This window comes from Artemia sp. Qi Xiang Cuo, chromosome 6, assembly GCF_049724085.1.
Source record: "Artemia sp. Qi Xiang Cuo chromosome 6, ASM4972408v1, whole genome shotgun sequence".
In the NCBI taxonomy this organism is placed as follows: Eukaryota; Metazoa; Arthropoda; class Branchiopoda; order Anostraca; family Artemiidae; genus Artemia; species Artemia sp. Qi Xiang Cuo.
In genome coordinates, this window is record NC_142799.1 from 2,011,963 (window position 1) to 2,029,879 (window position 17,917).

At 38.3% G+C, this 17,917-nt stretch overlaps 1 protein-coding gene across 2 annotated transcripts in view; it reads left to right on the forward strand.

The window, feature by feature from the left end:
• Nucleotides 1-900: 900 nt before the first annotated feature.
• The window catches only part of PAN2 (PAN2-PAN3 deadenylation complex catalytic subunit PAN2), a 207,770-nt gene continuing 190,753 nt past the window's right edge, over nucleotides 901-17,917 (forward strand). For both annotated transcript variants that reach the window (XM_089090455.1, XM_089090454.1), the window contains exon 1: nucleotides 901-1,038. The gene's annotated coding sequence lies outside the window, so the exon portion shown is untranslated. The remainder of the gene's footprint in view (nucleotides 1,039-17,917) is intronic.

The following is a 17,917-nucleotide window of genomic DNA, read 5'->3' on the forward strand; positions in this document are numbered from 1 at the left end:
ATTAATGTTTTGTTCTTTTTGTTCATAGCGGTTAATAAATGAATTGTTATTATTATTAAGAAGGTAAAACGTTATACAAAATATCGAATAGAAGTTGAGGTTTCTGAATTTATTTTGTACGCAACTCCCACATATTGTAAATAGTGCAGCAACTTCAAAAGCTAGTAACGAAGTTATGTATCACAAGTTGTTATTACTTAGTGACCTAGTTTCGTAACTTAGCCTAGCTTTGGATGAAGCTGTATATGAAAGGTATTTCCTAATTTGTTTATTCAATAGTTTCGGAACTTAGATAAAGTGAAGAACTTGGAATTGGAATACTTGATCTTTGATTAAATTGTTTGAGCAAGACTTTGGACCTATTTTGTATTAATGCTGAAAGAGCAAAGTTATCTATAAACAAATTCTGCATTATAGGCTTTAATATCTTTAGCTAAACTGGATATTACTTTGGGAAGATTAATTGGAATACACCACATTGCTTACTTAAAATCTGAAAACGCAATTCAAAACTTGAAAGTCATGCTACTACATTAAATAGTTTTATTTAATATTTTAATCCCCTCAATAACTTTATTTGGAAATAAGATTATCTTTAGAATCCTGAAGTTTTTGCAGTTTCACAAATAACAGCACAGAATATTGAAAAATATTAGAGGCCAAAAATATAAACGGAAGATTTTTACCTTATTTTAAATCACTATTATCATTTAAGGCTACCGTAAAAGAATAAGCTGAGCATAATAGCGTATAAAGTTATTTGAGAAACCTCCTAATGTTTTGCCCATCTCTTTAACTCTTTCCTTTTCACTAATTGTGGCCCTGTTACTTTCTTTAACTGTGACAATTAGCAATCTTGTTTTGGCTTGTTGGCAACCATGTCAGTAAAGGCAATAATTTTAAAAGGGTACAATAATATTAAGAAAAGGAAAGGCTCTTCTGGATTAAATATTTAATATTTTGCTGATTTTTGGATCAATATCAAAGAAAGGTTTTTCGTGATTGTACTCCTAAGCAGTTCCATTTGGTGTATAATAGGTATAGTGAACTTGAATTCTGTTTGCTTCTGAATAGCCTAGCCTAAGTGTTTTTGCTTGGCTTGCTTCTTATTGTGTAGTGCTTGTTTTATTGTTATGTTTTGTTTTAGTGCTAGCTCTGTTGTGCTTATTTATTTGCTTTTAGGCTATGTCCTATATAGGCTCTTGAGAATTTCTCTAGGCTATTGGCCGGGGTGAGCCTTTGGCTTTCTCACTACAGTGATGGGGCCCCTGGGGCTGGGACTGGTGGCCAGACTCCCAGTGTTATGGTGTGGGGAAAGACTGCTGACAATAAAGACAATGGACCTTAACCCAGGACATGCATAGGATACATAGGAAAGCTACTTTCACAAAATGCAGTGATTTTGGGGTGGTTTGCCCTAATGTAACACTTAGTGGTGCTGTGGAAGACTGGCTAAGAACAAGGAAATCACTAGAAGATTATGCTGCTTAGAGGACTAAAAGTTAACAATACTGAAGTAGTCTTCATAGAAAGAGCTCTTGGAGAAATGTTTCCTTCCCTGGGCAGTTGGGCTAAAAGAGGAGGTCTTAGAAAAAGTAAAGGCTCAAACAAATGTAAAAGATGCCAACATTGAAAATGAAGAGGACACATCAAAGAGTGGTAAAAGACAAGCATCATATATGATCTTAATCAACTTCAATACTGATGTACCATTCCTAGCAAGAATTGCTGCAGAGGGTGTCCAGATATATGTTCATGAGTATGTACCAAGCTCAAGGCAATGCTATAAATGTTTTTGAAATTTGGCCATAAGAGCTGTAAACTCCTGCGGAAAAGGGAGATGCTTGATTTGTACAGAAGCCAACAATTTCAGAGCATGCCCCTCAAAAGATGAATCAACCCCCATCTCCCCCCCCCCCAAAAAAAAATGCAGCAACTATAATGAGGCTCATACAGCCAATAGCAGAGACTGTAAGCTCTACAAGGAGAAGGCCAATAAATTAAGAGCATCAGTAATTAATGGAAGGAGCTTTAGCCATGTCACAACTGGCCAAACAACCCAAGCCACAAGACCTACTGGATTGGCAAACCCACAAATATCCTACAATGCATTCCCACCTCTAATATATAACCACGAAGAAGAGATCCATAAGTTGAGAAAATCTATTGAGAAGTTAACAAAGCTGGTAGCCTCCCTCTGCTCAATCCTCCTACAACAAAAAGATACAGATTAAACAAACAAAGAACTCAATAGGGGCATGGCTGATGAGCTCATTTCTGTTGAAGACCCCTCAGATGTTGTCATAAGTACATCAGAATCAGGAGATAAAGAAAGAGTAGGAAATGCCTATAAGATGACAAAACTAGGAAACAAAGGTAAAGGAAAAGAGAAGATGTTTAAAAAAATGATCAAAGGAAAAGAGGAAAAAACACCCATGCAATATGAAGGTCATACAGCTAAATACATAGGGTTTGGGAAGGGCAAAGATAATTGAGCTCTATAATCTCATCCTGATTTAGTTTTGCTGCAAGAAACATTCCTTACTGCAGAAAAATACAAACCGAAGTTCTGAGGATGTACTGCAGAAAGGTGGGACAGGCACCAAGTAACTGGGGGTGGGCTCATATCCATGGTTAAAGATTGCCTTGCCCATATTGTGCAGCCTAGTGTACCAGGAAGAAATGAAATAGGATCAATTAGAGTAAAGTTCAAGGAAAATTGGATAAGTATTGTCAACTATTATAATAGTTCTACAGGAAATTTTGATGTGAAACAACTAAGAAGGTTCTGAATAGTTGTCAAGATTCAAAAATATTGGCTGGAGATTTCAACCTCTGCAATCCCATGTGGGATACAGTATCACCTCAGGATCACAAGTCAAATAGATCACAGACCAACATTATCATTGATCCTTCATTCTTGATATGCTTACTCACCCCCCTGGATCTTGGTACAAGACTTAATAAAACACCTGGAAGAACATCTACAATTGACTTGACCTTGGCTTCCCCAAACCTATCAACTGTCTTCAGCATTAGGATCCCAGACACTTTCTCAATAGGTTACTATCCAGTGTTAGCTACCTTTCACATGCTTGAGGAGTATAGGAACACATACCAAGTACAAGAAATGAAACTACAGAGTTTAAAGAAGAGATGTGGCTGCCTAGAGATATAAAGTTGACCAGCAGCTTAACAAAATCCAAGATACAGTTGCCATGACTACAGATGAACTGACGGACACAATCACCAACACCCTAATCAGTGCAGGTCAGAAGGTATTTGGTTTTAAGAAATTTAAGGAAAAAAGCTCAACTCAATCCCTGAATGGAATTCAACATGCCACAAAGCCCACATGAGAAGAAACAAGCTGAGAACAAGGTCAAGAAGAACCCTAGCACTAAAAACCAAATTGAACTGAATAAGAAGTTAGCAAAACTCTGCCAGACCATAATCCAAGAAACAACTGCAAGCTGGACCTCTCTTATTAAGACAAAGTTCAAAAAGTCAACTTCCATTAGAGATTTGTGGCGAAATTTCCAAGCATTTATGGAGAAAAGGAAAATAAGGAAGGAACCCCCAGTCCTCCTGAGAAATGGCATCCCAGTTACCTCAACCCAAGAAAAATTCAATGTTCTTCTGGACCAGTTCACTGAACAAGCACCTGAAAATGCAAGACATCACCAAAAGACCAACTACAACATACCTTTTGAGCCTTTTACTGCATCAGAAGTTATTCAGCAAACTAGGAGACTTGATACACAATCAAATGTTAAGGTACCTTAGCCCCAAAACAGTAGACATAATTACAGCTTTGTTCAACAAGTCTGCAGCAACATCAACAGTCCCAAAGCAGTGGAAGAAAGCCACAGTAATTCCTATGTTGAAGACCAGAAAGGATCCAAAACTTCCAGCTTCCTACGATAAATAAAAGTTCAAATAGGGATAAAATCCTTTTAATAGACAGTGATGATAGAAATTCACAAAAATACCAGATATTTCGGTCACATATACAGTGACCGTCATCAGTAGTAAAACTAAAATGGCTTCCTACAGAACTATATCCCTCACATCATGCCTTTGCAAACTTATAGAACACCTTGTTAAGTTAAGAATCCTCCCAGAACTACCAAATTCACTCCAGCATGAATAATTTGGTTTTCTCTCTAATAGAAGAACCACAGATGCAACACCAGATAAAATCTGGTTTCAAGCAGGGTAAGCTGACACTAGCAGCCTTCTTGGATATGAGGGCTGCTTTTGATAGGGTTTGTGTTGATAACCTAATGGGAAAGTTACATTCTTTCCAAATCTGCCTAGAACTGAGAATGTCGATAGAAGATTACTTGAGAAGCTGGGAACTGCAGATCTGTATGGGGGAGAGTGAATCTCTGTCAGGAACTAAGCCAGATGTGGGAGTACCTCAAGTGGAGGGGGGTACTAAGCCCATTCCTCTTCCTTATTTATTGCAGTGATATTAGTTTTGAACATATTCTGGGATGCAATCGGTATGTGTATTCTGATGATATTGCACTTGTTGCAACATCAAAAGATAAGTATGTCCTCCAAGCTGCTGTCCAGAAAGGTCTTGATTATCTTAGTTTTTGGGCAACTGTTAACAACATGGAATTCTCTCCTGCTAAGTCAGCAGTGCTCCTCTTCACAAGGACAAAGATTCATTCAAAACCAAGGCCTTCAATCAATGGCACCTCTGTCCCAGCAGTTGAAAAGTTCTGCTACCTTGGGGTGATTTTTGACACTTCACTCTCATGGACTCACCATGTGAATTATTTGATTGGAAGCCTCAAGAGCAGAGCCAATTTTTTCAAACTATTTGCTTATGTTGCCACCCAGCTTGTGAGAGCAGTTGTAAAAAGCAAGCTGGATTATGGCTGCCTCCTGTACCAAGAAGCACCTGCCCAACTCCTGAAAAAACTGGATACAGCCCCGATTTTATACTGAGGAAAATTCTTGGATGCCAAAAATCAACCCCCCTACCTGTGATATACTGTGAACTAGTACTGACAACATTAGAAACTAGAATGAAGAAATTAGAAGCACAATATTTTACACAGAAGATGTTGATCCCCAATGACATTATCTACAAAGAACTTTTTGAAACATATGGTGTCATTGATGAGGTAGGTTCAGCTTCTAGTACAGGTATAAAGTCAAATATAGCATTACCCCCATTCTCAAGGGGTAGTTCAGAGGAACCACCTGAGATGGCAAGAGCTAGGTGGCATGAATGGGTAGACTAGAGGACACAGACTGTATATAGAATGGTATATCCATTCCTTCTTTCATCTGCCACTTAGTTGAATATGCTTGTCCAATTTGGCACTTTGCCCTTACCCAGGATGAAATTGATAAAATAGAACGAATTCAGAAGAGATCACTGCAAATCATTTATGGCGGTTCCCCTGTACCTTACTCCTTTTACCTCAAGGAATTTAAACTTGAATCCCTTTCTTCCCACCAAGGAAAATTATGCCACAGATTTGGCTCCCCCCCTCCTTCAACATCCCATCTACCAATCATTCCTCCCCCCACCTTTTGTCCCCATAAGATCTCGTCCCCCCAGGGAAGTGGCTGAGAAGGTTCCAAAACTAACCCCAGTCCACTGTAACACCATGCGCTATAGTAAAAGCTTTGTGAAATATTTCAATGATCTCTAGTGTTTTTAATGTTTAGTTTATTTTATCCTGACGAAGTTTTATCAGACAATTTTATTCTCAATCTCAAGTGTTTTTATCCTTTAGTTTATTTATCCTGACAGAGTTTTATCAGGCAACTTTATTTTGCTAATTATGACTAAGAGACATCATGTTTGGGCTTTGCTCGCAAGAGCTATGTCTTGTTATTGAATTAAATGAATTTGAATTTGTATTCACTAATGGATCATGCTTTGCCACTGGGGGTGGGGCTGCAATTGTGGGTCTTGGGCTAAGTCATGCACTGTCTTTTAAAGTAACAGAGAATTTGTCAATCTTTTCACTTGAGTATGATGCAATATTGAAACTGTTTGAATTTATTGCAAGTGTTTTGCCAGTAGGTAAATATTTGATATGTAGTGACTCACTTTCAGCACTGAATTATTTGATGTATGGTCATAGGCCAGCAAGAAAATCAGTGCTGCTTTTAGAAAAGATACTGCTAAAACTGATGACAGCCAAGTATGAGATTGTAGCAACATGGGTACCAGCACATGTTGGAATTAGGGGAAATGAGCAGGCAAAATGGGGTTCTAGGTATGGGGAGAATTCAGTATGTCAGTATTTGGTGAATGATTTCTTATGTTATTATGATAAGTCACTAAAGGAAAAGGAGAAAGAGGTTTTTGGTCAAAGGTCTCAGAACCAGTTCCTTGATTTGTATGATTACGTACCCCACCTCCTGATCTATGCCAGTCAGACACGTAGCTATCAGTAAATTCAGGCTCATAACAGGCCATGCTCAAATTATGAGTCATTTATTTAAATGGAAGTAAGTAGATCCTCCATTATGTGAGGTCTGCAATGTAGAAGAGGATGTTAGGCATATTTTAATGTATTGTAAAAAGTATGAGACACAGAGATTGCCACTGAAAAAAGCTTGCCTAGAGTATTTTGCTGCATCCACACTCAGAAGCATCCTGGGCAATGCACAGGCACTACCATGAGCTAGGGAAAAATCTGTGGAAGTATTAGGCTGTTTTATTGAAGATGCTAAGCTATACTTAGTGCTCTAATATTATTAAGTAATTGTATATATTAATATTATTGCACATTATTTTAATATTGTACATGTAAATTAGTGGTATGTATATGTTTGAGTATGTGTATATATTGCAAGCCAAGCTCATCAGTTTAAATTGCCATATCAGCCAGTTGTGCTTGAATTGTAAATATGGAGGCTCAAATGTGACATGATTAGATGGAGTTGAATATAGCTTGCCGTTGATTTAATGGATTTTGCATTGAGACTCTTCAAAACCCCTCTCTAACCACAGTGACAAAAGCCAGATAGCTATTTAAATTATTTGACCCTTGGTCATGACAGTACAACAGCTGGACAGCTGAATTTTGACATGGAACACCTTTCACCCCTAAAGGCTCTGATGAAATTGGGGATACGTGCACAATGGGCAGCCAGCCCAGAAGTGCATCAAACAAACGACATATTGAGCTGAAGGTCATCTGCAATAAAAAAAATCAAAAAGGTAAATCATTAATAGCTCTTCCACCAATATGTTTTCAAATAAATACTCCAGTTCTAGTACCAAAAAGGTTAAATAAGACAAAGGTACCAATAATTGACCGAATTGACAAATTTATCCTAAAAAGGGAAAAAGGGCACCAGGAAAAATCTTGGGGGGGGGGGTCCACCAGTACTTCACATACCCTCAAAGATTCAACCTTTTTTTCTTATTTTATATATGTTTTATATAGGCTACTTTATCCCTTTTAGTAGGCTATAACTCATGTTAAAACTGGTTTACCTGTAAATCGATTTCATGGTGACAAAGTCGAGAATCAAAATAATACACAATGGAAGTATATAATATGGGCTATATGTTTGGGTTAGGTGTTGGTAAATTTTTGGCAGTTCATATTATTGACTTAAAAATAAAGTGAACATACCACTTGATGCCTTTTTTATGTTCTTTGCAAATATAATAATTGCTTCGATCAGAAATTCAAAATTACCCCCCCCCCCACCCCCCTAATGTGCAAATATATACCCTGAATTGGAGTATACCATGAATTGTTGATGAGTTTTAAAATTGAAAAATTCAGTGCTATTTTTGTCAACAGCATTTGAAAAACTTGAAACAGTAGGAAAACATTATATTTTTTAGTCGTCTAATAAATAAGCTTTGTACTGTTGTAAATAGGCCTAAGTGTGTTTGCAATATATTACTCTTGATCAACTTATGTATAAACTAGTAACATGTTTTCAACTACTTTTCAATAACTTAACTTGTGTTTATAACTTCTTTGAGTGGTTACAATTCAGGGTATATATTTGCACATTAGGGGAGTGGGGGTGGGTAAATTTGGATTTCTGATAGAAGTGATTATTATATTTGTAATGAAAAAAGGCATATGTTCACTTTATTTTGAAGTCAATAATATGAACTGCCAACAATTTACCAAGGTGTTTGTTAAAGCGATTATTATAGGCTATTCAGAAATAGGTTAGTGTATAAAGGTATTTGGTGGTATGTTCACTTTACTTGTAGGTTAGAAATGTGGACTGTGCAATATTTACCAAGCAATATTTATTTTGTAAGGAAGAATTTTCCTACAACTAAAATATTGAAAAATGATACAGCCATAGGCCTGGGTGTTGTTTGTTGAGCAGGCTAAATGAGTTCTTGCAACATGTTGTTTGTGAAGTTAGGGTAAAGTTTTAGTCGAGTTGAGTCAAGGGAATAGAACTTTCCAAAATGAATCCAGAGCGTAAATTACAATCTTTGAAGGTATCATCAAGCTGACATCTCTACCCTTGGCCTATTTTTAGGGCTTAAAAGATTGCATAGGTAACAGGTCACCTATGTCAATTTTGAAAAAGTGCTTTACCTCAATTTTGGGGATAAAATTTGGTAAAGGTCTAGAAGAGCAGTTCTTCAGAAGGAGACATGCTAGAACAAAAAGAGAGATGTCTTTGATTGCTAATTTTTACAGTTTTGTTTGTGGTTTGAGGAATTCTTCCCCTTGTGGTTTGAGGGTCCAGGCCATTTTTTAACATAGCCTAGTATTATATGTGAAGCTTAACACTGTTCATATTCCCACCAAGATTCTTGTTCAAACTGGTAAGAATTGGATTGGGAAACCAATCTCCACTGAAAGGGCCCAGAAAGCAACCCTATGTACTTCAACTTGTGCCTTGAGGACATACCTCCACTGCTTTTTAACTTTCTAAGAGAACTTTCAAGATAGAATGCTGGCCAGGGCACCTCCTGAAAATGTCAGAGGAGCAAAATCACCTTGGTTGATTACAGGTATTATCTTCATAGATTACATTTATTATTTTGCAAAGCACTGGTATGCTACTCTGATCCTAAGAAGCAGCTCATTAAAAACAACAATGATGCTCATGTTTGCTGAAATTTGATAAGCTGCTCCAACAAACACAAATTCACACTGCCAACAATACAACCCGTTGCTGTTATCACCTGCAAGTGTTGGATATTTATGTCTTCAACACATTTAAGGGTCAGCACAATCAATCAATGGACACATTGATGATAAAGCATCCTGAAAGAACTGTAGCAAAAACACAAGGAGAGATATAGGGCAAATACTTTTAAAACCTTATTTAGAGTTTGGTATGATTCTGTATGAATGGTTGCTAAATGGATAATGGATATTATATATGGATAAATGGATAATGGATATAAATGGAGTATAAATGGATGGTAAAGCATATGAGAATGGTCAGTACCAAGCCCCCAAGCTGTTATCACACCTGCAAGAACAAACTTATAAAGATTTGTCTTAGATTTCTAAAACTTCCTACACTGGTATCATAGGCAGTGTGAAAGTGCTGTTTTGGTAAAGAATGATGTTGGCACAATGTATTATTTATTTTTTTTGGTTTCTTTCTTTCTTTTAGATCATGACCCTTCATATCAAAGGAATTGTTGTAGAAACTTCAAAAAGGGCTCATTCAATTGGAAATTGGAAGGGCTTGTGCCCTTTTTAATAGCTGAAAGTGATTGGAAGGCAACTAACACACCTTCCATGCCCAACATTTCCCCAAACACATCCAATCAAAATATTGAGATAGCGATTTTGATAAACATAGTTGAAAGATCCGGAAATTAATTCTTGGAGAGGACACTCCCCCCACAGCCCTCAAGGCAAGGGTTGTAAGTTATCCCCTGGGGGCATGTAAGGTTTTTATGGAAAGTGTTGTTGTAAAAACTTCAAAAAGGGCTCATTCAATTGAAAATTTAAAGGGCTAGTGTCCTTTCTCATAGGCAGCACAATAGCGCTGCCTTAATAAAGAATGATGTTGGCACAATGTACTATTTTTTCATTTAGACCAGGGCACTTCGTATCCAAGGAGTTATCGTAGAAACTTCAAAAAGGGCTCATTCGATTGGAAATTGGAGTGGCTTGTGACCTTTTTAATAGTCAAAAATGATTGTAAGGCAACTAACACCCCTTCCAGGCCCACCATTTCCCGAAACATATCCAATCAAAAGTTTGAGATAGCCATTTTGTTCAGCGTACTTGTTTTCCAGATAGAAAATATGTTTTTGAGGAGGACACTCCTCCACAACCTTCAGTGAAAGGGTTTTAAGTTATGCCCTGGGGGAATATAAGAACGATGTTGGCACAATGTATTATTGTTTTTTTTTTTCCTTCAGACCAGGGTACTTTGTATCCAAGAAGTTGTCGTAGAAACCTCCAAAAGGGCTCATTCAATTGGAAATTCGAGTGACTTGTGCCCTTTTTAATAGTTGAAAGGGATTGGAAGACAACTAACACCCCTTTCACGCCCACCATTTCCTGAAACATGTCCAATCAAAATTTTGAGATATCCATTTTGTTCAGCGTAGTTGATTTCCACATAGAAATTATGTTTTAGAGCAGGACACTCCCCCACAGCCCTCAGGGCACGGGTTGTAAGTTATGCCCTAGGGGCATATAAGATTTTAATAGAAAGTGTTGTCGTAGAAACTTTAAAAAAGGCTCATTCGATTGGGAATTCTAAGGGCTAGTGCCCTTTTTAATAGTCAAAAGTGATTGGAGGGCAACTAACCCTCTCACGCCCACCTTTTCCCCAAACACATCCTATCAAAATTTTGAGATAGCCATTTTGTTCAACGTAGTGGGACGTTTCTGGAAACTAGGTTTTTCAGGATGACAACCCCCCACAGCCCTCAGGGCAAGGGTTTTAAGTTATGCCCAGGGGCATTTAAGTTTCTATAGAAAGCGTTGTCGTAGCCACTTCAAAAAGGGCTCATTCGATTGGAAATCGAAATGGCTGGTGCTGTTTTTAATACGGTCGAAAGTGATTGGAAGGCAACTAACACCCCTTCCACGCCCACCATTTCCTCCAACACATCCAATCAAAATTGAGAGATAGCCAGTTTGTTCAGCGTAGTTGATTTCATGATTGAAATTATGTTTTTGAGAAGGACACTCCCACTCAGTCCTCGGGGTAAGGGTTTGAAGTTATGCTCTGGGGGCATAAATGTTTCTCAGAGAAAGTGTTATCGCGGAGACTTCAAAAAGGACTAGTTTGATTGGAAATTAAAATGGATAGTGCCCTTTTTAATAGTCGAAAGTGACTGGAAGGCAACTAACACCTCTTCCATGCCCACCATTTCCCCAAACAAATCCAATCACAATTTCGAGGTAACCAGCTTGTTCAGCATAGTTGATTTCCAGATAGAAATTATATTTTTGAGCAGGAAACTCCCCCACAACCCTCAGGGTAAGGGTTGTAAGTTATGCCCAGGGGAGCATATAAGGTTTCAATAGAAAGTGTTTTCGTAGAAACTTAAAAAAAAGGTCATTCGATTGGAAATTCAAAGGGCTAGTGCCCTTTTTAACAGTCGAAAGTGATTGGAGGGCAATTAACCCCCCTCTCACGCCCAACTTTTCTCCAAACAGATCCAATAAAAATTTTGAGATATTGAAATGGCTCGGAAATTGAAATGGCTTATGCCTTTTTTAATAGTCGAAAGTGATTGGAAGGCAACTAAAACCCCTTTCAAGCCCGCCATTTCCCGAAACACATCTAATCGAAATTTTGAGATAGCCAGTTTGTTCAGCATAGCTGATTTCCAGATAGAAATTATGTTTTTGAGCAGGACACTCCCCCGCAACCCTCAGGGCAAGGGTTGTAAGTTATGCCGTGGGGCCATATAAGGTTCTAATAGAAAGCGTTGTTGTAGAAACTTCGAAAAAGGCTTATTTCATTGGAAATTCAAAGGGCTAGTGCCCTTTTCAATAATCGAAAGTAATTAGAGGGCAACTAACCCCCCTCTCACGCCCACCATTTCCCCAGACATATGCAATAAAAATTTTGAGAAATCCATTTTGTTCAACGTAGTTAAAAATCTTGGAAATTAGGTCTTTGAAAATGACAACCCCCCATAGCCCTCAGGGCAAGGGTTGTAAGTTATGCCCTGGGGGCACATAAGGTTTAAATAGTAAGTGTTGTAGTAGAAACTTCAAAAAGGGCTCATTCGATTGGAAATTCAAGGGCTAGTCCCCTTTTTAATAGTCAAAAGTGATTGGAGGGCAACTAACACCCCTCTCGTGCCTATCTTTTCCCCAAACACATCCAATCAAAATTTTGAGACATCCATTTTGTTAAACGTAGTTGAAAGTTCTTGAAATTAGGTTTTTGACGATGACAACTCCCCACATCCCTCAGGGCAAGGGTTGTAAGTTATGCCCTGGGAGCATATAAGGTTTTTACATACAGTGTTGTCGTAGAATCTTTAGAAAGGGTTCATTAAATTAAAAGTTTGAATGGCTAGTAGCCTTTTTAATAGTTAAAAGTGATTGGAAGGCAACTAACACCCCTTCCACGTCCACCATCTCCCCAAACACATCCAATCAAAATTTAGCAATTTTGTTCAGCATAGTTGATTTCCAGATAGAAATTATGTTTTTGAGGAGGACACTCCCCCGCAGTCCTCAGGTCAAGGGTTTTCAGTTATGCCCCGGGGGCTTATAAGAACGATGTGGGTGCACTATATTATTTATTAATTTTTTTTCTTCAGACCTGGGCACTTCGTATCAAAGAAGTTGTCGTAGAAACTTCGAAAAGGGTTTATTCAATTGAAAATTCGAGTGGCTTGTGCCCTTTTTAATGGTCGAAAGGGATTGGAAGACAACTAGCAACCCTTTCACGCCCAGCATTTTCTGAAACATATCCAATCAAAATTGAGATAGCCATTTTGTTCAGCATAGCTAATTTCCACATAGAAATTATGTTTTTGAGCAGGACACTCCCCCACAGCCCTCAGGGAAAGGGTTGTAAGTTCTGCCCTGGGGGCATATAAGGTTTTAATAGAAAGCGTTGTCGTAGAAGCTTCAAAAAAGGCTCATTCGATTGGAAACTCAAAGGGCTAGTGCCCTTTTTAATAGTCTAAAGTGATTGGAGGGTAACTAACCCTCTGACGCCCACCTTTTCCCCAAACACATCCTATCAAAAGTTTGAGATATCGATTTTGTTCAACGTAGTTGAAAGTTTCTGGAAATTAGATTTTTGAGAATGACAACCCCCCACAGCCCTCAGAACAAGGGTTGTAAGTTTTGCCCTGGGAACATATAAGTTTTTATAGAAAGCGTTGTCGTAGAAACTTCAAAAAGGGCTCATTCGACTGGAAATTGGAATTGCTAGTGCCCTTTATAATAGTCGAAAGTGATTGAAAGGCAACTAACACCCCTTCCACGTCCATCATTTCCCCAAACACATCCAATCAAAATTTATTGATAGCCAGTATGTTCATCGTAGTTGATTTCAAGATAGAAATTATGTTTTTAATGAGGACAATCCTCTGCAGTCCTCAGGGCAAGGGTTTTAAGTTTTGCCCTGGATGCAAATAAGTTTTTTATAGAAAGTGTTGTCGTAGAAACTTCAAAAATGACTCATGTGATTGGAAATCGGAATGGCTAGAGCCCTTTTTAATAGTCTACAGCGATTGGAAAGCAAATAACACCCCGTCCACGCCCACCATTTCTCCAAACACACCCAATAAAAATTTTGAGATAACCATATTGTTCAACAGATTCGATCTCCAAATAGAAACTATGTTTTTGTGGAAGACAGTCCCCCACAGCTCTCAGGGCAAGGGTTTTAAGTTATGCCCTGGGGGACATATAAGATTTTAATAGAAAGCGTTGTCGTAGAAGCTTCAAAAATGGCTCATTCGATTGGAAATTCAAAGGGATAATGCCATTTTTACAGTCGAAAGCGACTGGAGGGCAACTAACACCCCTCTCACGCCCACCTTTCCCCAAACACCTCCAATCAAAATTTTGAGATATTGAAATGGCTTCATGAAAAATTTAAATAGCTTTTGCCCTTTTTAATAGTCGAAAGTGATTGGAAGACAACTAACACCCCTTTCACGCCTGCCATTTCCCGAAACACATCTAATCAAAATTTTGAGATAGCCATTTTGTTCAACATAATTGATTTCCAGATAGAAATTATGTTTTTGAGCAGGGCACTCCCCCACAACCCTCAGGGCAAGGAAATTATGTCTTTGAGGATGACAAACCCCCCAGAGCTCCCTGGGCAAAGGTTGTAAGTTATGCCGTGGGGGCATATAAGGTTTTTATTTAAAACATTGTCATATAAATTTCAAAAAGGGCTCAATGAATTTGGAATTGAGAGGGCTCTTGCCCTTATTAATAGTCAAAAGCCATCAGAGGGCGAATGCCTCCCCCTCCCTTTCACGCCCATCATTTCCCCAAACACTTCTCATCAACATTTTGATATAGCCATTTTGTTAAACTTGGTTGAAAGGTTGTTGAAATTAGTTGAAATTATTTCTTTGAGTGTGATCCCCCCCACAGCCCTCAGGGATAAGGTTGTAAGTTATGTCTTGGGGCATATAAGGTTCTTATAGAAAGCGTTGTTGTAAAACTTCAAAACGGGTTCATTCGATTGGAAATTTTGAAGGCTATTGTCCTTTTTAACAGTTGAAAGTAATCGGACGGATAATCACCTCCCCCACCCCAAACCCATCATTTCCCCAAATATTTCCGATCAATATTTGATATGGCTATTTTATTTGACATAGTTGAAATTTCTGGAAATTATGTCTTTGAGGATGACAACCCTCCCCCCATAGCCCTCAGGACAAGGGTTTTAAGTTATCCCCTTGGGACATAAGATTTTTATAGAAAGTTTTGTTGTAGAAGCTTCAAAAGGGTTCATTTGATTAGAAAATTTAGGGGACTAGTGCCTTTTTTATTAGTCGAAAGTGATCAGAGGGCAGATGCCCCCCCCCACGCCCATCATTTCCCCAAACACTTCCATTCAAAATTTAGAGACAAACATTTTGTTCAAGGTATTTGAAAAGCCCGCATATTTTGTCTTCGAGGATAAAAAATCCCCCCAGCCCTTAGGGCGCGGGTTATAAGTTAAACCCTGGGTGTTTTATAGGTTTTTATAGTCAACATGGTCGTATGGCCTTCGGAGAGGCCTCATTGGATTGGTAATCAGACACTCTAGTGCTCTTTTTAAGAGTCAAAGTGATTGAAGGGCAGATTCTCCCCCCCCCTCATCCCACACACACACACACATTGTATTGTCCCAAAATGCATCTAATAGAAATTTTGAGAAAGCCATTCTATTCAAAGTAGTCTATATCATATAACAAGGCTCTTGGGGTTAAAACAAACCCCAGAGATTAGGGGCAAGGGTTGTAAGTTTTGCCCAGGGGGTATCTAAGGTTCTTATGGAAGGGATGGTTGTTTAACTTTAGAAGAGGCTGAGTGTTTTTCCCTAAAAAAGACTATGTCAGTATAAAACAAACAGAAATTAATTTAAAAAAACTTTTTCCACAAAATAAATAAAAAAAAAGTAAAGAACTCCATTAAATCAAAAATGAAAAAATTTAGAATCAAAAAATCTACCAAGCATACAACTACCACAAATCAGTATCAATAAATAAATTAAACCCAAAACAAACAGAAATTAAAATAAATAACAGAGTCAAACTCGAAACGAGTAGAAATTAATATGAGTAGGGTTCTAAACCCGTATGTTTTCTAAAAGCCAGAATATAATTTGTATTTAACTGAAAAAATATCTTTTAAATGTTTTCAGTTTATAACTTTAAGAAAATAAAAATTAATGAAAATTTTAAGGAATAAATATTAGCATATGTATAATAAACTAACAATGCACACTTTTTTAAGTAAATTCATTTGAATTTAGTTCAGTGTGTAAACAATGAACAAATTGCCTATTTTACAGCCCTTGTCCTGAGCACTAAGGGATGGTTAACATCCCCAATATTGGACCTTTCAACAATTCTGAACAAAATAGCTCTCTTAAAATTTCAATCGAAGATTTTCTGGGAAATAATAGACTTGGGGGGAGGGGGGCTGACGTCTGTGCATTCACTTTTGACTCTTAAATAGGGCACTAAAACTTCCGACTTCTAATCAAATGAGCTCCATCTAATCCAAAGTCTATACAACTACCTGTTCCATAAAAACTTTATATGCCCTGGGCATAACTTATAACCCTTGCCCATAGGCTCTGGGGGATTGTGTCCACCCTAAAGATATTGCTATATGATTTGTGGACTACTGGTAACAAAAGGGCTATTTCACAATTTCAGTTGAAAGTGTTTTGGAAAAAGAGGATGTCAGGGAGGGGGGGGGCTAAATGCTCTCCATCTTTTGTGGCTTTTAAACGGGAACTATAACTATACATTTCAAATCAAACGAGCCTCTTATAAAGTTCATACGACCCCATCCCTTCCGTAAAAACCTTATATGCCCCTATGTTATAACTTACAACCCTTACCCCCAGACTCTGGGGATTCTTTCCAACCCAATGACCTTATTGTAGGATCTTTGGACTATTTTTGAACACATGGCTATCTCAAAATTTTATCGGATGCATTGGTGAAAAGAAAACGTAGAAAGGGGGGCTGCCCCAATCACTTTGACTCTTAAAAAGTGAACTAGAACATCTAATTTCCAATCAAATGAGCTCCCTCCGGAGTGCATACGACCACTCTTTCCATAAAAGCCTTATATACCCTCGGGGCATAAGTTATAACCCTTGCAATGAGGGCTCTGGGAGGGGGGGGGTTGTCATCCTCAAAGACCCTTTCAACAACGCTGAACAAAATAACTATCACAAAATTTTGATTAGATGTGTTTTGGGAATTGATGTGTGTTTGGGAGAAATAATGGGCGTGTCAGGGGGGGGGGGTTGCTGCCCTCCAATCACTTTTGACTATTAAAAAAGGCCCTTTCAATTTCCAACCGGATGAGCCTTTTTCGAAGTTTCTATGACAAAAAATGGCCATTTCAAGATTTCTATCATATGCATTTCTGGAAAATAAGAGGGGGGGGCGGGTCCAATCACTTTGCCCTCCGATCATTTTGAATCTTAAAAACAGTACTAAAACTTCTGATTACAAATCCAGTTAGCCCCTCCAAAGTTTACACGACCACCCTTTCTATAAAAACCGTATATACCCCCAGTGTATAACCTACAAACCTTGCCCCGAGGGTGGCGGAGGGTGGGGGGGGTCATTCTCAAAGATCTTATTTCCGGACCTTTTAACTACGCTGAACAAAATGGTTATCTCAAAATTTGGATTGGATGTGTTTGAGGAAATGGTGGGTGTGTGAGAGGGGGGGTTAGTCCCCCTCCAGTCACTTTTATCTATTAAAAGGGCACTAGCTCCTTTAATTTCCAATTGAATGAGCCTTTTTGGAAGTTTCTGCGACAACAAATAGCCATCTCAAAATTTCTAAAAGTTGTATTTTGGGAAAATACAAGGTGTGCGAGGGAATCCACCCTTCGATCACTCTGAATCTTAAAAAGGGCACTAGAACCTCCGATTACCAATCCAATGTGCCTCTTTCGAAGTTAAAACTATCACGCTTTCTACATACAATATATTTACCCTGAGGGCTTTGGGGGGTTGCCATCCTCGAAGACTTAATTTCCGGACCTTTCAACTATGTTGAACAAAATGGTTATCTCAAGGTTTTGATTGCATGTGTTTGGGGAAATGGTGAGCTAGGGAGGGGCGTTAGTTGCCCTCCCACCACTTTCTACTATTGAAAAGGGCACTAGTTCTTTGAATTCTCAATCGAATGAGTCTTTTTCGAAGTTTCTACAACAACTCCTTCGATACGAAGTGCCCTGTTCTAAAACGAAAAAATAAAAATAATAATACAGTGTGCCCACATCGCTCTTT